The sequence below is a fragment of the Protopterus annectens genome, chromosome 9.part0 (genome assembly GCF_019279795.1).
Source record: "Protopterus annectens isolate FY-2018-M chromosome 9.part0, PAN1.0, whole genome shotgun sequence".
NCBI lineage: Eukaryota > Metazoa > Chordata > Ceratodontiformes > Protopteridae > Protopterus > Protopterus annectens.
In genome coordinates this window covers 1,960,323,782-1,960,346,908 of record NC_056743.1, presented here as the reverse complement: position 1 = coordinate 1,960,346,908, position 23,127 = coordinate 1,960,323,782, and the positions used below count along the sequence as shown (strand labels likewise).

At 44.1% G+C, this 23,127-nt stretch overlaps 1 protein-coding gene across 1 annotated transcript in view; it reads right to left on the bottom strand.

The window, feature by feature from the left end:
• The window catches only part of ATP13A1 (ATPase 13A1), a 1,617,817-nt gene that overhangs the window by 478,067 nt on the left and 1,116,623 nt on the right, over positions 1-23,127 (bottom strand). The window lies entirely within an intron of this gene.

Below are 23,127 nucleotides of genomic sequence, written 5' to 3'. Positions count from 1 at the left end.
TCATTCTTGCTGGTTGGGACAGCGTCCCCAGCATCTTCTTTCTTGGGTGGCTCAAGGGAACAAGCTCTTCAGAACAGTGGAACCATAGGGTGTCCTGTACTAGGAGGCCATGTCTACTTTGTAATGAGTGATAAAGGTATGGGGGTTGACCCATGTGGCTGCAGCACAGATCGAATCCATAGGTTATCTGGCCTGAAAGGTGTCTGACATAGAAATGTATAGGAGATAGTGTCAGTGAGCCACTTTGACAAAGTAACCTTCGAAATTGGCACACCTTTTTTACTGACTGAGAAGGAGACAAAAAGCTGATCAGATTTTCTCCACTCTTTGGTTCTATGCAAACAGAAACATAGTTGTCTGTGTACGTCTAACTGGTGGAGCTTGCATTCTGCCTTGTTGCCATAATTTGGAAAAAAAGACTGGCAGGTCAATAGACTGATTCAAATTGGTCTCTGAGCAAACTTTGGGAAGAAAGGAGGGATCAGTTCTAAGGGAAACCCTGTCCCTATGAAAAATTAAGTAGGGAGGGTGTATAGACAGAGCCAGCAGTTCTGAGACCCTCCTAGCCAAAGTAACAGTGGTCAGAAATACTGTCTTCCAGGTGAGGAATTTTAATTGACAGGAAGAAGCTGGTTTATAAGGAAGAAGAATGAGCGAAGTCAGTACTAAATTGAGATCCCAAGGAGGTAGTGGCTCTTTTATAGGAGGTCTCAGTAAGAATGTTCCCTCAGGAAAGCTTTGTACAGTCTGCGAGACATTATTTTAGAGCCCATGTCCCCTACGTGATAGTTGGATATTGCAGCCAATTGTACTCTCACAGCAGCTGCACCTTGACTGAAAATTTCAACTAAAAAGTCTAAAACAGTAGTAAAAGGAAGCCCAACAAGAAAACCTTTTCCATTTGCTAGCATACAGTTTTCTACTTGCAGATTTATGGGATGAGACCAAAATATGAAGCACTGCCGGGGATATGTTCGGAAGCCTGGCTAAGATTGGAAGTGGAGCAGTCAAGCTGTCAACTTGAGAGACTGAATGGAGGGATGGGAGCATTCCAGATTGGTAAGTCAGAAGATCCAGTACTGGGTCCAGGATCCAAGGCTCCTCCTGGAGATGGGGCCCATAGGAAGGGGAACCATATCTGACAAGGCCAGTACAGAGCGATGAGAATTAGCCTGCAACTCAATGATCTGGCTTTATGAAGAACTTTGGGTATAAGCAGAAATGGGGGAAAGGCATAGAGAAGTCCCAGGGACCAATCGTGTACAAGTGCATCCCTTGGTGATTCCCCTGGAGGGGGGGACTAGGGCAAGATAGCTGCTGCATTTGGAGTTCATGGACGGGGCAAAGAGGTCGCAGCATGGCTGGCCCCATTTGTGAAAAACTTGGTTTGCAATTTTCTGTTTCAGGGACCACTCTTGAGGCATAAGAATCGCCCTGCTCAACCTGTCCACTATAACGCAGGATTTTCCTGGGATATGCACTGCGATCAAAAAACGTTGAAAAGATATTGCCCATTGACATACTCTTTGTGCCTCTCGGCATAGGGGGTAAGATGTGGTCACGCCTTGTTTGTTGATGTACCACACTACGGACATATTGTCTGTCTGGACTGCAATTGTACCTGGTGGAAGAAAGCTCTGGAATGCCTGCAATGCCAGAAACACTGGAGTGCCAGAAACACTGCTCTCATCTCTAGGACACTGATATGCAAGTGGTATTCGTGTTCCTGCCACGTTCCTTGGACCATTCGTCCCAGAAAATGCCCCCCCCCCCCACCCTATCTGGGAGGCATCTGTGGTCACTGTAGCTACAGGTTGGGGGAGAACAAAAGGTCTGCCTATCGTTACCTGCATGGACTGAAGCCACCATTGTAGGTTCTTTTTGCATGCGTTTGTAATGAGGTTCTTGTGTGACACGGACAACTCCTGTATGGACCACTGAGCAAAGAGTAGCCACTGTAATACTCTCATATGGAGTGCACCAGTGGGACTAAAGTTACTGCAGATGCCATCGAACCCAAGACCTGGAGAACAAACTTTGCTTGAACTTTTTTCCTCCCGAGCAAGATTGCAACCTGATGGTGCAGCATTAATACCCTTTCGTGAGGCAGTTTTGCTATCATGTCATTTACATCTGCTCCTATGAAGGTAATATGTTGTAAGGCAACAAGGCAGACTTGTCATAATATATGGTGATGCCTAGCTCTGAGCATAGTTGAATGGTAGTGTCCCTTGCTTTGGTTAATAGATGCTCGGTGGTGGCAGTGAGGAGCCAGTTGTCTAAGTATGGAAAAACCCGGAATCCTAGATGCCTCAGGTGAGCCATGACTACTGCCATGCATTTGGTAAACACTCTGGGGGCTGTAGAAAGACCAAAGGGCAGAGCTCTCAACTGGTAATGGCTGGCTTCCAGCCGGATGCGTAGATATCTCCTGGATTGCCTGTCCATCTTTATATGGTAGTACGCATCCTGGAGATCGATGGAGCACATGCAATTGTCTCTTCCCAGAAAAGGGAGTATCGACTGCAGTGTTATCATCCAGAACTTTGTTTTCCTTATGGACTTGTTTAGTCTGCTGAGATCCAAAAAGGACCTCCAGTCCCCAGTCTTCTTTGGAACTAAAAGAACCTTGAGTAAGTTCTGGATCCGATATGGTCTGCAGGGACTTCCTGGATGACTCTTCTTCTAGAAAACTTTGAATCTCTAGGGTTGCTTGATCCCTTTGACAGGGTGGAATGTCTGGGACTGACATTGACAGTGGGGGAGGTGTACAGAAAGGTATGATGTATCCCCTATATATAAATGACTGTACCCATTTGTCATAAGTGATGTTTCACCAGGCTTCGGGGTGCAGTGATAGTCTGCCCCCGACTGCCTCCAGAGGTGGGCCGACGGACCTCCTTTCAGGAGCGCTGGAAGGGCCTACCAAAGAAGGCATCTCTGTCACCCTGATTCTGTGGACCCCCTCTGCCACGAGGGCTGTGTCATCCATTATTTCCCCCTCTGCCCCTGGGGGGTAAAATTCATCTTGTGCATCTGGCAAAGTTCCTTGGGATTTACGGAACCACATCATCTCGCCCTTCTGGCATTTGGGGTAAGGCCTGGTAGGGATGGAAAAACATATTCCCACAGCAGACAGAATTTTGCCTTCTTGTTCCCACCTGGTCAGAGAGACTTTCACTTTTGGCCTGAACAAAGATAAGCCGTCAAAAGGAGTGTTGATGAAGAAAGACTTAAAAGCCTCCGCAAATTTGCAAAGGCGCATCAAGGAATGCCTCCGAAGTGCTATTCATGTGTCTGCAGCCCTACTCGCTCCATCAGCTGTGTAGGAGATGAGCCACATGGAGGAGTTAACTATAGAACCTAAGGTAGCAAGCTGAGAGAAGACCTTATCTGACCTCAGAAGCTGTAGAACCTTGGAGAGCATCTCCCAGCTCTTTCAGGAGATCCCTCTGAAGTCTGGTAAAGTGGGTAAGGTAGTTCAGCGATCGGAGAGTAAAGGTCGCTGACGAGACCATCCACTTCCCACATCTGTCCATTGTTCAAGATTCCTTATTCAGTGGATGAACAAATGTCTCAGCCATCTCCTTCTTGGTGGCCGCCGCCACCACCACCATAGCCTCTACCGGAACACCTTTGGTCAGGAATTCTTTGTCCGCAGGGGCAGTGATAAACTTGTTCGGCCTCCTCAGTACAGGTTCCACTGATTCTGGGGAGCCCTACACCTTTCGACTCATCACCCCAGGGAGCTGATCGAAAGGTGGAGACACACAAGAGGTGGAGGGTCAAGAACTGAATGCCTCCAGGTACATAGATTCATCCTCAGAAGGAGCTAGGGTCTTCCACCACCTGTTTCAGGACCTCAGGAATGTCTGAAAAGAAGACATCCTCAGAGGGTGACCTTGGGGACCCTTCTGACTCCTCCAAATCTGTACCTGAAGTGACGGACTCCTCAGGGGAGTCTAGATGTTTCCTCTTACAGGTTCTCTTTTGAGGAACCTCTCCAGAGGAATCCTCCTGGGATGTTTCAGAAGAGAGAGACTCACCCAATGAAGCATCCTGGGACACTGGCTCTCTACGCCTGGGGGGAGGGATGGAGCAGAGGTAGAAGCTGGCTCTCTTGGGGGAAGAGTGCTTGGAATCATGGATGGAGCCATCTGGGGGGACAGCATGCTCCGAATCACCTCAAAGGCACTATGACCCAGACCTGAAGAAGCCTCCGGCTCCAAAGACTTTCCCCGCACCAAGGAGGTAGGCTCCGAGATCGATGCATGCGCTGAGCTAATCTGTACCAAGGCCCCAAGAAGGAGAATCGGATCGGACTCCCCTCCCGGACACCTCAACCAAAGATGAAACCGAAGAGGTCAGAGCAGAAGTCGGGACCGAAAACCCAGGTGCGAGTCTCAGGCTCGACGGTTCCAGTACAAAAACATCCGTGTGCTCTGGCTCCGATACCCCTCAGGTCGGAGAAGGAAGAAAAGAAGGGACAGGAATGATTGTTGGTTCAATATCCTTATGGGCAGGGCTCCTTAAAAGTTTGGCAAGAGCCAGATTCTGGAGTATCCTCTTGACCACCCACGCCATGTCCTAATTCGACAAGCTCCTGGAGGAGCGAGAGGAGGAGGCAGAGGACTTGACACTGCCAGCAACCGACTGCAACAATGGTGATTGCGGCACCAAGGAGATTGGCTCCAAGACTGGAGACCGGCTCCATCTGTGGCTACCGCTTGGTTCCAAAATCACTAGGGGAACAGATGTCGATAATTTTTGGGCCCCGAAAGCCTCCGGGTCCGTAGAAGTGTCCTTGGCAACTTTCCTACCCAGCTCAGACGCTGGAGCCGAGTAAGAAGCCCTTTTTGAAAATTTTTCAGATCTGGGAGATTGTGAGGTCTTAGAGGAACTCTGGGTACCTTCGACTGCCTCTTCAAACAGACCCTTGAGTAAACCCCTATTAATCAACTTATTTCTTCACTCCTGCAACACCCGCAAACTAAACCCGTGGCAGATGGAACAGAAGGTCTTGTAGATGAACTGCTCCTAGACAATACATGCAACTTGTGTGCCCACCAGTAGTGATATATTTTGGGTACACAAGTCACATTTTTTTAAATCTAGAAGGCTTAGATTCCTTTTTCTTAGACATAATGAAAAGAATAACAAATACCACACTCGGGTAAAAGGAGATAGCTACTAAACTGCACACACCAAAAAAACGAAGCAAAAAACACACATTTTTTTTTTAAACTAGACGGAATGGGAGAGAGAAGATGAGGGTTAGAGGAGAAGAGGAGCCATCTCTAATTTAAAATAATGCACCTCTGAAAGACGGGGAGTGAAAAAAAAGGGAGCCCTCTAACTTAAACAGGTGAGAAGCAAATTAAATATTTAATGAACCCTCTAACTTAAAATGGGTTCAGGGATAAGAAAGAAAAACTCTAGTGAACGGGATAGGGGTATTAGGCCTAACAACAGCGACGGCCAAACCACAGTAGATAGCAACAAGTGATAAAACACAAAAGCTAACAAGCTGACAGCAACTTGTGATACTAAACACTGCAATAACCTCAACAATTAGTTTTTTTTAAGAAAAACACACTAAATAGACTGAAAATAAGAACTATAAACTCTTCACTAGCCAGAGCCCAGCGGAAAAGCATCCGATCTATGTTAGCAGCAAACAAGACCTGGGTTGCTTTCCCAGGGTATCATGGGATAGGGTCTAGCCTCGAGCCAGTGGAAGCTCTTAAGCTTTAGTAATAAGGTCGAGTCAGAACCGATGCTCTGTTCCGAACCCAACCAGCAAGTATAAAGACGAGACAGGACAACATAACATCACTCAGTTACAGCTGCCCCTTGCAGTACCATGCAAAACAATACACCAATGTATTATTTTTTTGCATCTAGTAATGATTGCAAATTCTCAGTACCTACAAAACCAGGAATCATGATTACGTTTACTGTTATTCCCTAACAGCTCTGCACAAATTTACAAAAATGTGACTATACACATGGATCCTTTAATTTTGCAGTAAAACAGTACAGTGTAGACAACATGCCACTACTTAACACTAACCCTAATGAGGTTGGTTCCAAGACAGATTACTGCCAATGGCAACATACGCAAACCAGAAGGGGATTTCTGAAAGAGTCTTGTGACTGTGCATAGTGCTATCCAACTCAATCATTTCACAGTCCAAACATTTCACTTAAGATGCTTGTCTGCTAGGCATTCCCACCTTCAAAGTAAGCATAATAATTCAAATTAAAACCTGCATCACTTCCTGAATGTTTCCTATAGGTTCATTGGCAAGCACGGCCGTTAAGGGCAATTTTAAGCCTAGCCATTTTCCCTTTTTGTGCTCAAATTAACCTATCCCATTTGGTCAGAGATTGGTCTTACCCATCCCACGGTCAATAATTATATATTACCCCTAATGAGAATAACTGGGATCATACCATAGATAATTTGACAGGAACTATGCATGGGATAAAGTATTTACGAGTTGCCTCTGTCAATTAGTAGTACAGAGGGTAGTCAGGGGTAAATTTTCTATTCCCATCCATAGTTCCAAGTTGCAGTTAGCTATAGACATGGATGAACTTTATTTTATGTGGATGGGATGTGCATATCAGAGCAGCTGTATTCCTGTTCAAGACATACAGTGGATATAAAAAGTGTAAACATCCCTGTTAAAATGTCAGGTTTTTGTGATATAAAAAAATGAGACCACAATAAATAATTTCAAAACTTTTCCTACCTTTAATGTGACCTATAACTTGTACAATTCAATTGAAAAACAAACAAATATGTTAGGGGAAATGTACAATAAGCTGGTTGCATAAGTGTGCACACGCTCAAACTAATACTTTGTTGAAGCACCTTTTGCTTTAATTTCAGCATTCAGTCTTCTTGGGTGCACACCTGCCATCAATTAAAGAGACTCTGATTAACCCCAAATAAAGTTCAGCTGTCCTAGTAGGATTTTCCTGAAATTTATTCAGTTGCCTGCTACAGCAAAAGCCATGGTTCACAGAGAGCTTGCAAAGCATCAAAGGGACGTCCCTCCAAAACTGATGAAAAGACAAGACGAAAACTGGTCAGGGAGGCTGCCAAGAGACCTACAGCAAAACTTAAGGAGCTGCAAGAATTTCTGGCAAGTACTGGTTGTGTAATACATGTGACAACAATTTCCTGTATTCTACATATGTCTGGCCTATGGGGTAGGGTTGCAAGATGGAAGCCTTTTCTTACACAGAAAAACATCCAGACCCGGCTAAAATTTACAAAACGATACATCAAGTCTCCCAAAGGTATGTAGGAAAATGTGTTATGGTCTGATGAAACCAAGGTTGAACTTTTTGGCCACAATTCCAAAAGGTACGTTTGGCACAAAAACAACACTTTGCATCACCAAATGAACACCACCCCCACGGTGAAGCATGGTGGTGGCAGTATCATGCTTTGGGGTTGCTTTTCTTCAGCTGGAACTGGGGCTTTAGTCAAGGTGGAGGGAATTACGAACAGTTCCAAATACCAGTCACTTTTAGCCCAAAACCTGTGGGGTGACCTGAAGAGGGCTGTGCAAAAGAGGTGACCTCGCAATCCGACAGATTTGGAGCGCTTTTGCAAGGAAGAGTGGGCAAATATTGCCAAGTCAAGATGTGCCATGCTGATAGACTCCTACCCAAGAAGACTGAATGTTGTAATTAAATCAAAAGGTGCTTCAACAAAGTATTAGTCTAAGGGTGTGCACACTTATGCAACCAGCTTATTGTATGTTTTTTTACTTTTTATATTTTTCCCTTAATAGTTTTGTTTTTCAATTGAATTGTACTGGTTATAGGTCACATTAAAGGTGGGAACAGTTTTGAAATGAGTTATTGTGGTCTCATATTTTACATCATAAAAAACTAGCATTTTAACAGGGGTGTGTACACTTTTTATATCCACTGTACCTGTCCTTCCAAACCATTCTGTTGATTTTGCAGAAGGGGTTTAGATCTCTAGACTGAGCATTTCTGATGCCATCTGACTTGCTGATGTGCAGTAAACCCACCAGTACTGGGTTGGAGGAGGCACTGTATGTCAGACAGAAGTCAACTCTTAGCAGTCTGTAGGAAGTACAGTTGTGTATACTTACCATAAATGTAGATGTTAGAGTGTATTCACTGTTGCAGTCATTACATTTGGGTAATCTGCTGGCAGGTTGCCCTCAGCCTGAATTCCAAAGTCTTGGGTCCTGCAACGGTTGCTGTCTTCTCTTCCATGACGTCAGGTTGTCAGGGGTATAAAACATGTAGCTGAAGCCATTTTCTTTAGTTTTTCTTGCCCTCGATGTCAGGTGTATATATATATATATATATATATATATATATATATATATATATACATACATACATGCATCAATATAAACTTTACCTTCATCTACAAGCAAATACACCACATAGGTTGTAGAAGATAGAGAAGGAAAGATAAACTCCAGAATGACAGGGGGATGGTGGGAGGGTAACCTGGACTGCAAGTGTGAATACACTCGAACATCTACATTTATGGTAAGTGTACACAACTGTACTATGTTCTTCGTGTTTCACTGTTGCAGTCATTACATTTGGGTAGAATCGCAAAGCTATGGTTGGGAGGCTGGAGCTAAACAGCATTAGGTGCGGCTGTAAGGCCCTGCAGCACTGCAGTGGCAAAGTCTGCCCTGGACTTAGAGTAAAGAGGCAAATGATAACGCTTTGTAAAGGTGTGAACAGAACTCCAAGTAGCAGCCTCTAGAATGTCTTTGGTTGGTACTCCTCTGAGAAAGGCTGCTGAAGTAGCTGCAGCTCTGGTGGAATGAGACCTAATGCCCTTGGGCACAGGTTTACCATGGTGTAAGTAGCAGAAATGGATGCAGTGGCTTATCCACTTTGAAATTGTCTGCTTTGAAATAGCCTTTCCTTCTGATCCTGCAACATATGACACTAGTAAATGCTCAGTTTTTCTTAGAGCTTTAGTCCTGCTCAAGTAGAATCTTAGCTGTCTGTGTACATCCAAAGAATGCAGAATTCTCTCCCCCTTGTTCTGCGGATTTGGATAAAAAGTTGGCAGATTAATTGTTTGGTTAAGAGCCACACTAGAAACCACCTTAGGCATAAAAGTAGGATTTGTTCTGAGACAACCCCTGTCTGGGTAAAATATGATAAAAGGCTCTACAGCCATGAGGGCCTGTAGCTCTGAAACTTCTTGCTGAAGTAATTGCTGGTAGAAGAGCTGTTTTCCATGATAAGAACTTTATATCAGCGGTAGCAGCTGGTTCAAATGGAGGCAGGGTGAGCTTTTCCAATACATAATTGAGGTCCCATGCAGGTAATGGTGATCTTCTAGGAGGCCTTACATTTTTGGCTCCTCTAATATACTGCTTTAGTAAAGGATGAGAAAAGATTTGTGGCTCTATATTGTAATGAGCCGAAATGGCAGAGGCATGGATTTTGAATGATGAGAAAGATGGGCCTTTGTCAATCTTAGTTAAGTATTGTAATATCTGAGGAATATTTGGTTCTGCTGTATCAGTACCTTGTGCTTGATTCCAAGCACAGAATCTCTTCCATTTGTCAGCATAAGATTTTCTAGTACTAGGCCTTCTGGCTTCCAAAATGACATCCATCACAGCTTTACTGAGAGGTGTTGTTTGTACAACTACATGATCAGCCATGCTGCCAGGTTCAGTGTCTGTAGTTGATTGTGCAGGATCTGATTGTTTTGCTGGGACAGTAGTTGAGGTCTTTGAGGTAAGGTCCAAGCTGGGTATTGAGACAAGTTCCTTAGGATTGGATACCAGTACTGGCATGGCCAGTACCTTGAAATTAATATCATCTTTGGTTTCTCTTGTCTGACTTTTAGGAGGACTTTGGGGAGAAGAGGCAGAGGAGGAAAGGCGTAAACTGATAGGTTTTTCCAACTGAAGGATAGGGCGTCCACTTTCCATGCTTGTCTGTGATTAAGTACTTGTGCAGAATCTTTTCAATTGATAATTTTGAAGAGAGGCAAATAGATCTATGTCTGGGCTCCCCCATTTCTCTGTTATCATGCTGAAGACTTGTGGATTTAGTTTCCATTCGTGAGGATCCATAAGGTTTCTGCTTAAATTGTCTGCCAGTGTATTTTGTTTTCCTGGCAGGAATTGAGCTTGAAGATGTATTTGGTAGGTCAAAGCTGCGTCCCACAGTGCCATGGCTAATCTGCAAAGGGAGTATGAGTGTTTGCCCCCTTGTTTGTTTATATACCACATGACTGTGGTGTTGTCTGTCTTTATCAGTAGTTGTCCTGGATGAAGCAAGTCCTTGAAGGCTGTTAGGGCATTTTGAACAGCTAGCATCTTTCTGGTTGATATGCAGATGCATTTGTTTTGGGGTCCATATGCCCTGAATGCATCTTACTGCCATGTGGGCCCCCCAGGCATAATCCGATGCGTCTGTTGTTAAAGTTTGGCTGGCAGGGGGGAGAGTGAAGTCTCGTCCCATGTTTTGGTGACATGCCTTTGCCCACCACAAAAACTCCTGCTGTAAGCAGGGAATGAGAGGACTCATTGCTTCCAGACTGTGTGAATGTTGACTCCATAAACTTTTCAGGTACCATTGAAATTTCCTCATATGCAGTCGCATATGCAATCAGTAAGATGCAGGATGCCATGAAGCCCAGAGCCTGCAGAATTTGTCTTGCAGATAACTGGGTCTTTGTTGTCATTAGTTTGAAGTAAGTAGTCAGTTGCCTTTGCTTGTCTGGCGTGAGGTAAGCCATCTGGGAAGTTGTATTCAAGCTTGCACCCAGGAATGTTATCTTTTGAGAGGGTACCAGTTGTGATTTCTTTTCGTTTATTGTGTACCCTAGGCATGTTAGAAGCCTTTTCACAAACGCCAGGTGTCGAAGAAAGTACAGTTTTGTACCTACCATAAATGTAGATGTCCGATAGGTATGCATCTGCAGTCCTTACATATGGGTTGTCCTGCCTCAGGCAGCCCTTCGGTCGGCCGGATTCCAAAGTCTGGGTCCGGCGTCGGCTGATGTCGCCCTCTCCCCGACGTCAGAGTGCCTGGGGTATAAAAGTGTCAGCCGACGCCATCTTCCTCAGTTTTTCTTGCCCCAGAAGCCAGGTGCCCTCTAAGGAAGGCTAAATTTGGAGAGATGCAAAAATTCCAAACATGCACAGTAATATAAAACAAATACACCATAATAGATAACCCCAGCTAGCTAGAAGAGGGATAAGTACCCATGAAGTACCACAGAGGGGTAGGAGGGAGGGAAAACCTGACTGCAGATGCATACCTATCGGACATCTACATTTATGGTAGGTACAAAACTGTACTATGTCCTTCAATGCATCTGCAGTCCTTACATATGGGTAGAATACCATAGCCAAGCTGGGGGAGGTAGGACCTAAGAAAAGGATGGTGTAGCTAAAATGCCCTGCAGGACTGCCATAGCAAAGCCTGCTCTGGATCTGGAATATAAAGGTAAGTTGTAATGCTTGGAAAGTGTATGCACGGAGCTCCATGTAGCAGCTTCTAAAATGTCCTTCGTAGCCACCCCTCTTAAGGCGGCTGTGGCTCTGGTGGAATGAGGTCTAATGTTAACTGGCACAGTTTTTCCATGGAAAGAATAGCAGAATCGAATGCAATTCCCTATCCATTTTGAAATTGTCCGTTTGGAAATTGCTTTTCCTTGTACACCAGCAGCATATGCTACAAAGAGCTGGTCAGTTTTTCTGTAATTCTTAGTTCTGTCCAAGTAGTAGCGCAACTGTCTGTGAATGTCCAGGGTACGCAAAAGTTTCTCTCCTTTGTTTTGTGGATTTGGAAAGAAGGTAGGCAGGTGAATAGCTTGGTTCAGTGAGACCCTGGATACCACCTTTGGCATAAATGAAGGATTGGTTCTCAATGAGACTCTGTCCTGATGAAAAATAAGAAATGGTTGTACTGCCATGAGGGCCTGTAACTTAGATACTCTTCTTGCTGAGGTTATGGCCAGAAGGAAGGCAGTCTTCCAAGACAGGAACTGTAGTTCTGAAGATGCTGCTGGTTCAAAGGGAGGCAGAGTTAATTTTTCCAACATGAAGTTAAGGTCCCATGTAGGCACTGGTGGTTTCCTTGGAGGGTTGATGTTTTTAATTCCTCTTAGAAACTGCCTTAGCAGAGGATGAGAAAATACAGGTGGATCAGTGTTGTACTCTGCTGAAATTGCTGAAGCATGAATTTTTATGGAAGAGTAAGAAAGGCCATTATGGAGCATTTCTGCCAAGTATTCCAGGATTTGTGCAATGTTCATCACTGTCGGATCCTGGCCCTTTGTGGTGTTCCAAGTGTGAAATATTTTCCATTTTTCTGAATATGCCTTTCTTGTGGAAGGCCGGCGAGCTTCCATGATGATATCCTTTACTCTCTTGGATAGTTTATCCTGGCGAGGAGTCAAGGTATTTTCCAGGCTGTCAGCTGCAAGGTTTTCAGGCTGGGGTGAAGAGTTTTGTAGTTGTGCTGTGTCAGAAGAAGAAGTGGCCATTGTGGTAGAGGCCACGGTTTTGTGCGTGACATGCTTCTTAACAGTGGGTACCAGTGCTGTCTTGGCCAGTCCGGAGCTATCAGAATCACTTTTGGCTGTTCTGTCCTGATCTTCAGTAAGACCTTGGTCATTAATGGAAGAGGTGGGAATGCATATACTGTTAGAGTATTCCAGCTGAAGGAGAGAGCGTCCACTTTCCATGCTTGTGGGTGGTATGTCCTTGTGCAGAATTTCTTCAGTTGATGGTTGTGGTGAGAGGCAAAAAGATCTATGTCCGGCCTCCCCCATGATTGTGTTATCTGAAGGAAGGTGTCTGGATGCAGCATCCATTCGTGCGGATCCGTGATATTTCTGCTTAGGCTGTCTGCCAGTACATTGTCTTTTCCTGGCACAAACTGGGATTGCAGTTGTATATTGAGTTTCAGGCAAAGTTCCCAAAGATTCATTGCTAGCCTGCAGGGAGGGTAGGAATGGGTACCTCCTTGCTTGTTTATGTACCACATAACTGTGGTTGACCTACATGAAGCTTCCAATGCATCATAATCACACTGCAAGAAATGGTTGCTAACCTGCTGGGAGTTATGTACCAGATCCTGAAGTGCCTTGCGATCTAGGGGTTCAGGTGAAGACAGTTTTTTATGCAATTCATCTAACAAATACTCTTGGTACTGTATCATATGGAATTGACAATTCAATGCCCTGATTGAAAGAGTGGAAGAAGTATACACTTTTTTACCCCATCTCTCTAAAGCCCTGGACTCCCTTTCAGAAGGAAGTGGGTTTTTAGTAATGGTGGTTGCAATCCCTTTAGGGCCCTGGGAAATAGTTTCTGGGTCAGGAGAGTGGCCCTTGTAAAGAAAATTATGAGAGTCCGAGACCCTGTAGTACCTATCGGGTTTGACAGGAGCCGGAGGGAGGAAGTCAGGAGAAATGCTAGACTCAGAAAACACATCATCAATGACATTCAAAACAGGAGGAATAGCCAAAGGTCTATGCTGAGGTAAATGCAAAAAAGTCCTTAATTTCTTCCTGGAATCAGAGAATTCCTGGCCCTGCCATTTGAAATGCTCTCTCATGGAGTGAAGGGTCTCCCCAAAGGAAAGCTCTTCAGGAGGGGAGGCCGAAGGAATAGATTCCTCTGTATCAGAGTCCTCGTAGGCCGTAAAGGCCTCCTCCTGGTAGTCTGATTGCGCAGAGGCATCTGAGGCCTCATCAGAAGACTGGGGATCTGTGTGCTCAACCCTGGGCCTTTTGTCTAGAGGGGGCTGAGAGCCCCTGTCCGGATGTGGCTGAGAGCCCCTAATTCAGGAAATAAGGTCCTCAGCTAAACTTAAGATCTGTGAACCAGTAGTGGATCCCTGAGGAATAGCCTTGGGGGGGCAGAGATTTTGGCTGTTTAGCAGCTTTAGCCCGTGTGAATGCCTTTATGGACATGGATGCAGGAGGCCTGGCTGCTCCACGTGCTGGCATAGCTTTATCTAGAGAAATGGTGTCGGAGGTTTCCGGAGCACCGGTTTCAGAGGGGAATTCTATAACCGACTCAGAGGCAGCCTCCGGGGCCGAGGTTGTCGGTTGAGCGGTTTCGACGGTCGGAAGTACCAAGGACTCTGTTTCAGCCGAGACCGAGACACTCGCGGTAGGCCTAGGCATGGTTTCAGTCGAAACCACGGTCCGCGTGTGCCGGTCCTTGTCCTTCCGTTTTTTGGGTAAGTGAGATGTCGGAGTCTCAGACGGCATATTGTAACAGTAACTAGCCCCAAAAAATTCCTCTGCAAACTCCGCCCGACGCCTAAGAGTGCGTCGATTGAAGGAAGCACAGGCTGTACAGGCCGAGACGTCGTGGTCTGGGCCTAGGCAGGGGAGGCAGTAAGAATGGAAATCCTTATGAGGTATTTGTTTCCCACAAGTTAAGCAATTATTAACTTTAAGCGTTTGATCTGACATCGGCTGAGGCAAGAAAGAGTCCCCAACGGGGTACTTAGCTTTGAAGTCTTCGGTAGCTGAAGTTACAGGAGCTGGCCGACCGGCACTTGCGAACTGCTTCTGCTTCGGGCACCACGCGGCAAGAAAGACTGGGGAAGATGGTGTCGGCTGATGCTTTTATACCCCAGGCGCTCTGACGTCGGGGAGAGGGCGACATCAGCCGACGCCGGACCCAGACTTTGGAATCCGGCCGACCGAAGGGCTGCCTGAGGCAGGACAACCCATATGTAAGGACTGCAGATGCATCCTTGAAGGACATGAATGTCCTTCTTCTCTGCTTGAATGAGATAGTTGTCTAAGTAAGGATATATTTGTATACTTCTTTGTCTACAAAATGCAATTACTGGTGCCAGGCACTTTGTAAAGACCCTGGGCACAGTAGATAAGCCAAAGGGCAGTGCAGAGAATTGGTAATGCATTAAGCCAGCCTTGAATCTGAGGTATCTTCTGCACGATTGTCTTATTGGGACATGCAGGTATGCCTCTTTTAGGTCTACGGCAGAAGCTGCTGCAAAGTCAGCATTTTGAAATTTGGAATGTCCAGGTATGTGTTCAAAATCGACAAATCCAGTATTGGCCACCAGGCCTTGTCCTTTCTGGGTACCAAGAACAGTCTTGAGTAAAAACCTTGTCCTTTTTCCTGTTCTGGTACTGGCTGAATGGCCCCCATATCCATGAGGGACGTAACCTGTTTCTGTGCCTCTGCCCACTGACCTTTTTGACAGATCTGGCCAACCATTTGCCTTTGGCAGACTGTGGAAATGGAATCTGTATCCCTGTGATACTATGTTTAGTACCCACTTGTCCTGGGTTATTAACTGCCAGTTTTGAGCAAAAAATGCTAACTTTCTCCCTATGGGTGCTGCCAAAAGATAAGTGCTTGGAGTAGGCAGAGGGAAGTCATTGGGGTTGTTTTCTGTAGGTTTGCGCTTTATCTTCTCCAGATTTGGAGGTAGAAGCACTCCATTGCTTTGACGTGTATGAATCTTGCGCCTGGTATCTGGAACCCTTAGGGCGTCTGGATTTGCCCCTTTGAGTTCTGTCTGACACAGGAAAGGACCAATTTTTTGTAGGCCAGTGTCTACTGAATCTAGGTGGCTGCACTTGTAAGAAGTCTTCAACAGTTTGCATAGACTTAGCTTTGTCTTCCATTTTCTTTAAAACCTCTTCTGCCTTAATACCAAACAGAGAATCATGCTGTAAAGGTGAATCTAGCAATTTAGCTTTAACACGATCAGGCAAATTCTATTCCTTTATCCAGGCATGCCTCCTAATCACGGATCCAGTAACTGTGGCCCTGCAGGAGGCCTCTAAGGAGTCAAAACCACATTGCAAAGTATGCTTTCCTACCTGTTCAGCTGCATGCAATAATTCCTGCAATTCTTTATTTTCTGCACATTCTGAAATCAACATCATTTTCTGTTTCAGCAATCCCATAACATGTTGTTGGTACTTAAGCATATGAAATTGACAGTTTAAGGCCCTGATTGCCAAGGTTGCAGATGTATAAACCTTTTTTCCCTATCTGTCCAGTGCCCTTGAATCTCTGTCAGAGGGGGTAGGATTTTTTGCTGTTGAGGCCTTAACTCCCTTTGGACCCTGTGAAATAGTTTCAGGATTAGCAGCAGGGTTTCTAAATAACAATTTATGTGAGTCAGGGACCCTGTAATATCTGTCAGGCTTACTAGGAGCCGGAGGTAAGGAGTCAGGGGTCAGGCTCGACTCCGAAAACACATCATCCACAATGTCTAAAACAGGGGGAAGGAGGAAATCCCTGAGCCTCTTTTTTGATTCTGAGAAGTCTTGACTCTCCCAGTGAAAATGCTCCCTCAAAGTATGCAAGGTTTCTCCAAATTAATAATCCTCAGGAGGAGATGCAGATGGTATAGACTCCTCTGCATCAAAATCCTCATAAGGAGGAATACATAATTCCTGATCAGAAGAGGAATCAGAAGAAATAGAAACCTGATCTGGAGATTCATAATCAGTGTCTTGCCTAGGCCTCTTATCTGGAAGGGGATGGGTACCCCTGATCAAGGTAATGAGGTCTTCAGCCATTTTGATCATCTGTTTTTTAGGCATAGAGGCCTGTGCACATGGCTCATGCGTCAGTTTTTTAGTTTTAGAAGTTGCTTTTGTCTTTGGTTTTGCAGCTGTCGGTTTGATATACAAATGTTGAGGTCTGAATACACCCTCAGAAGCCGGTGCCTGCTCAGCGGCTCCAGACCCATCCAAGGGAGAGACACACCCGTCGGTCCAATACCTTGAGTATCTTGCGGCATGCCAGACTCTATGTGGGTGTTGGTAGAGGCCTGCGACTCGAAGGTAGCGGGCATCAGGGGCTGCGAAAGCGCCTCACTGAGTACCGGCGACTGGCTTAGGAGAAGCTTCGTTGTCGGTTTTGGATCTCGACTGCCTTTCTCTGTCCTTTTCTTTGCATTTATTTTTATGCACTCCGGTGGTCGGATTGCTATCCGACGACATTTCTGGTTAGTTAAATCTGTTTCCAAAATACTTTGATGCAAAAATATACCGACGCTTAATAGTGTGCTGGTTAAATGTAGCACAAAACTGACAGCCAGGCACGTTGTGATCAGGGCCTAGGCAAGGAATACAGTACAAATGGAAATCCTTATGAGGTATTTGTTTCCCACAAGTAATACAATTATTAACTTTTTCTGACATTGGTAAGGAGCAAGAAAAAAGTTTCCCCAAAGGGGTACTTAGTTTTAGTGAAGACTTCGGTTCTGAAACTCAAACTCGAATATTTCAGTAGTCGGCCGACGGGCACTTGTGAAATGCTTCTGCTTCGGGCACCGCACGGCAAGAAAGACTAAATAAAATGGCGTCAGCTGCATGTTTTATACCCCTGACGACCTGACGTCATGGAAGAGAAGACAGCAACTGACGCAGGACCCAAGACTCTGGAATTCAGGCCGACTGAGGGCAACCTGCCAGCAGATTACCCAAATGTAATGACTGCAACAGTGAAACACGAAGAACATCACTAAGTATAGTGACAGTGCTTTGAGTCGGTCCATGTAGGACATGCTATTTAGGCCTTGTATCATTTTAGTAAGTTATCTCTGAGGGCGTTCCAGTTGTTGCATACATCTAGACAGATGCATCTCCAAGGGGGTATTACATTCAATAACTGGCCTAATAAGGGCTGAGTTAAGGGGAACAATGACATCCCTAGATCAAGAGACAAAGCCTTTTGTTGGTTGTGCAGTACAGAAAGACTTTCTTACAACAATGAACACATATTTGTCTAAAGTTGGGTCACTGTTCATATAAGCTCCCAAATGCCAAACAACTGTGCCAGCTCTTAGGAGCATACTGTTAATGTGGTAGTTCCCTGGGATAGATGACTTCCCAAAGGATACAACAATGCCCTTTTTAGCATTTAGTTTCAGTCCATGCTTTTGGCACTGGTTATTTATTTAGGACAAACCTTCCTGCAGCATGGCTAAGTCATTTTAAACTCAAGGAATGCTCCTAACCTGCAGTCTTCTGTAAACTTAGTCAGCTAATCAGACTTATGGGTCTGTACTGCATGGGTCTCTGGAAGGTCCTTCCAAATGCAGGGACTGTAGCTGTTCCCCATTCACTTGGTACAAAACCTGTAGGGAGGCGGAGACTTAACAGTGTTAAGGGTGGGGCTAAATCATGCTTCATGCTACTTAAGATGCATCCAGAGATATTGCAGGACCCACCAACGCATTATTTTTAGTTTTTGATAGCACTTTTAGGACTTAGTCTTGTGAGATAGCTTCTTGTTTCTGTCACTGATTTCTGTAACATACTTTAATTGCCAATATAAATATCTGTGTGGGAAGGGGAAGAGAAGATTGCCGAATACATCCAAATTAAAAAGTATCTAGATCTAAAGGCAGTTATCTGTACTTTCTTGAACATTATGCAAGCAAGGAAGAGAAAATACTATTGTGCCATAACGTACTGCTACTGCAGCAATGTTTGAGTGCTTGAGATTACTGCTGTATTTAAATTCATTACACATAGGAATTTGTTTCAGGCAAATATCCACCATCAAGGCAGACTCCCATAAGTTTGGGCATTTTTCCTGCAGGCTGGTCTTTTCCACACAAGAAATCAAACTAATACCAAACAAAAAGGGGGCAGAAGTCCACACCATTTTTGTTTATTTCTAATAAAATCCAAAACACAATACCAATAAGTGCGCTGTGTGACATGTCCCTATATAGGGGTCAAAAAGGACTACCTAATCCCCCCCCTCCAAAAACAAAAAAAAAAAAAAACTTGGAGATCAAAGACCCACAATGGTAAACATAAACCAACATACACGCCAATGCCAACATAGGGTAGGTCACCCTTCATGCCTTTCTCGTATTTGGTCTCTTTTTCTTCTGCTTGTGGGAATATTGTAGCGATTATCTCAGTATTTAGTCACCCGGTGGTGTGAACACTGGCTCTAGATGATTTGGTTACTGCTGATGTGACACCCTGACCCAATGTACAAAATGGGGAAAAAGGGTGTTGACCCCATCCTGATCACAGTATTTCAACCTCAGTAAGCCATTGCACAGTTGTATTATGTTTAACAAAAGGATTACTCTACCAATAGTACTCAATACATGCAGAAACGATACCAAGTCAATGCTAAACTCTGATGTCAACACCAAGACAGAGAAGCCAAAAGCCAACCAGACCATGCACAATTTCAGTAGCAAAGTCTACCTGCTTCACAAAAAAAATCCTAGTTTGTAATATGTTAAAAGGTATGGCAGGAAGTTCAGGTAGTAATCTCACATGCACTTTGCACAGACAGTTTTGAAACAGGCAGGTGATGTTGCTGCAGCTGCTAGTGGAATTAGCTTTTATCTGATCGTCTCTCCCTGGAACACTCATGATGCACTAAAAATAGGCTCAAACTAAATGCTAAAAAGTGTAGTAGTGTCACTATTGACAGGCCATTCCCTCTCCTTACCCTAGGATACTGATAACATGCAATCCGTATAAAAAGGGAGAAGTATACACAACTCTAGTAGAGTTCAAATCCCACAAAAGGGACCACTAGCTTTCTAGGTGGTCCAAGGTGAAGTATCCACAATAGTAAAATGAAAATGAAGTCAGGGACCTAGGAACTTGTGTTGATAATTCCCCCCTCTTTTGACCACCGTGTGACAATGGTGGTCAGGAAATCCTTTTATTTAGCATATCTAATCTCAAAAGGAATACCTTCAATATCTAAACAAATAATCACTCCATTATAGTCAGTATGGATCAGACCAATTGATTACACCAGCCCATTTGGGATTTATCTCACAAAATCTATCAAGCAATTAGGAAAACCCTAAAGATTCCTAACCAAAATGATCACAGGCCTAAAGAGTTATCAAGAGACTCTGGAAGCCCTATTCCTTTATTCAGTATCTTACAGACTTTTGAGAGGAGAGCTGGTTCAGACTTACTGTGGCATAACAGACCAGGCTGTCATGGGCATATCTCCACAAGTCCAATGGTTCAACTAACACAAGGACCAAGGATCTAAATCTACACCAACAGATTTGATAACACAAAGTAGCGGGACACAAGTCAGCATCTCCCAAACCTCTGAAATAAACTCCACTTGCATATTAAGCAGTACAAATCACTACCTTTCTTTAACCATAGCCTAGATAAATGGATTTTTCCCAGGATTGACTGGTATGGTCCTCCTGGAGAAAGGAGGTGCAGACTGAGGAAAGGTACTTGAAAGGCATAAATGGTCAAAGAACTACATGGCTTTGGAATATCTATGAAATCTTAAGACTTGCTAGGATAGAAAGTGCTTAGTTATTTGCTCAACCAAGTTTTTCTGGTTTGGTCTCATTTCCTTCTTCCATTGGTTCTGGTCAAAAAATATTTTAACTGTGCACACCCTGCTAATGCAGAATCTTTCCCCTCTCATCTGGGGCTTAGGGGAAAATGGTAGTTAAATATCTTGACTCAATATTATTTGAGGGACAACCCTGGGCACAAAAAGGGATGTAATGTAGACAACAGTTCAGTGGCCATCAGTGATTACAATTCAGATATCCTTCTAGCTGAGCTACTAGCCACAACGAAAATGATTATCCAAGAAATTGTATGGCACAATCACAGGCTGTCTAAAAAGGAAGAGGTGTAAATTTCTCTAGTACAGTTCAAATCCCACAAAAGGGACCACTAGCTTTTTAGCTGGTGTAAAGTGAAGTACTCACAATATCAGATGCTTAGAGGCGTCAGTAGGATGTAACGAGAGAAGAATGTGGCAGCATTAGTAGGCTTTAATGAGTCAAGAAACAGTTTAGATACTGCAGAATTCATAAGAATACACAAGGAAATAGCAGACAGGTGGACCCTAACAGAGGTTAAGGACTTGCTGCACATTTTTTTCTTTCTTGGATGTAATGTGGCAGGCTAAATAAAGAAAAACTGTTCTATTTGCACATATGCCACTTACTGCTAGTAGGCTTTTAAACATCCTCCAAAACAGAAAGAACCTTTGGGGCACAGAACAAGGACCCATCCCCTCCGGACAGTCAGCTCAAGAAGTTGGGATATGCTAAAGTTTCCTTCTTTTATGACAGAAGACAGCAATGTCCGATAAGAACTGGGGTGGCCCTCCTCTCTTGAGCTGTCTCTTATGCTAGCATAGCTAGTCTGCATTGCTGACAGGGGGTGCTCCATTATGTGTTATGTACCTCATCACAGTTGTGTTGTGTCACCACTAATGTGAGGGTGCCTGGCTTCTAGACATGTATGAATACTTGTAAAACACAAAATAATGCTAACTTTCCTTAATGTAACAGTTCTGACTACAAGAGTTCCACTGGCTTCTTTAGCTTAAACTGCTCCACTGTCTTCTGCTCCCTATAAAGGGACACTGTTTCATGTGGAAGTTCCATTACAATCAGATATTAGTGTGGATGACAAAAACTGCTCCACCATTTGTACACTCCTTTTTTCTGGAAGGCCAGAGAGACAGTATTTATATAAAAGGGGTGAGTACTACGATTCTAGCCATTAAGATCCTTAGGCAAGGGATAAATCCTAAGGTAAGCAATTCCTCTGAGGACTGTACCACTTTCTGCAACCCTGGGAGACAGATCTATGGCACCATACCTACACTTGATAGCATGCCTTCCCATTATATGAGAAGTGGGGTTCATTAAGGATTCCATCATCATCACCTCCAGTTTAAGAATATTCCTGTGGTACTGTGGGTTTGGCAATTAATGACCCTGACATCCAAAGTTTCAGAGGTATAAACCTCACTGAAGTGAGTAGCTACCCTACTTCCCTTGCCACGTGATAATGTTACTACTGGTGGGTATTAGTCTTGAACTCCTCCTTGCATCATATGAAATAACTGCCAGACCAGTAATGAGATTTTTATACAAATTTACAGAAATATTCACCTATCTTCTACTAAGCAAAAGGGTCAGATTTCCTGTGTGTTGGGGGCTGGCTCCATGGGTGCATATTCAAAGGCATTCTCAACCACCTTACACACCAAAAAGATGGCAGTAAGTTCAGGCTTATGAATGACTAACAACTCTGTGTACTTTTTATGGGAGTCCAACAATTCTTTCTAACCCCAATTAAAATGCTCCTTAACAAATCTTCATAAAGGTGATGCATTTACATGGAGAGCTAGATAAATGACGCCTCAGTGTCAAGAGTCACACCACAATGTTTATTTACATTTGTTTACCGGGAAATTCCGACTGGACGCAGGTCCTTTTTCAGCAGATGCCCGGGGAGAAAAGCTCCATATCATGTACATGATAAATAGAGATACAAAGTTGCAGCAATAGTAAACAACGTTACAGGTTGTTGGCTTTAATACAATAACAAGATATTGATCATCAACAGTATATACAGAAAATGTTGCAAGTTAAGATAGTTTCTTGTTGTTTATAATATTAGTAACAATGTTGTCAGACAAGATGTTAAAGTATGTAAAGACAACTAGCTATTTCTGACTGTGGTTAGAACTGGCGGTAGTATAGTTGGGTTAAGAGTCTAGGTGGGGGGAGGTAAGGGTGGGGGTGTTAGTCCGGATTAGGACAAAGCCAGTGCAAATTTAAGTGGAATTTGAGTGCAGTCTTGAAAAGGCTGCTGGAAGGTAGAGTAGTTAGAGGATGGAAGATTGTTCCAAAGTTTAGATATGGTACATGAAAATATGGCTTCTCCTGCTGTGTTTTTGGGTTTGATAACAGTGAGTTGATTTTTGTTGTTTGATCTTAGGGGCCTAGTGGGGTGATAGGGTTGGAGAAGGGTTTGAAGGCAAGGGATATTAAGGGGGTGGTTAATAACTTTATGAGCGAGGGTGAGTTGATTAAAGTGAAGGAGTTGTGGGAGTTCTAGCCAGTTTAGTTATTTAAGAGAGATACAATGATGACTGCGGTAGGAGGTTCCAGTGACAAATTTAGCAATTTTGTTGTAACAAGCATCCCAACTTGTGTACATCTGTCTGTCTAAGGTTGGTAAGCATGGGGGATGCATAGAATAGGGTGGAGATTAGCTGGGAACTGGCTATGGAGATTCTAGCCTCCTTGGTTAGGAATTGACGCTGCGATATAATGCACCAAGTTTCT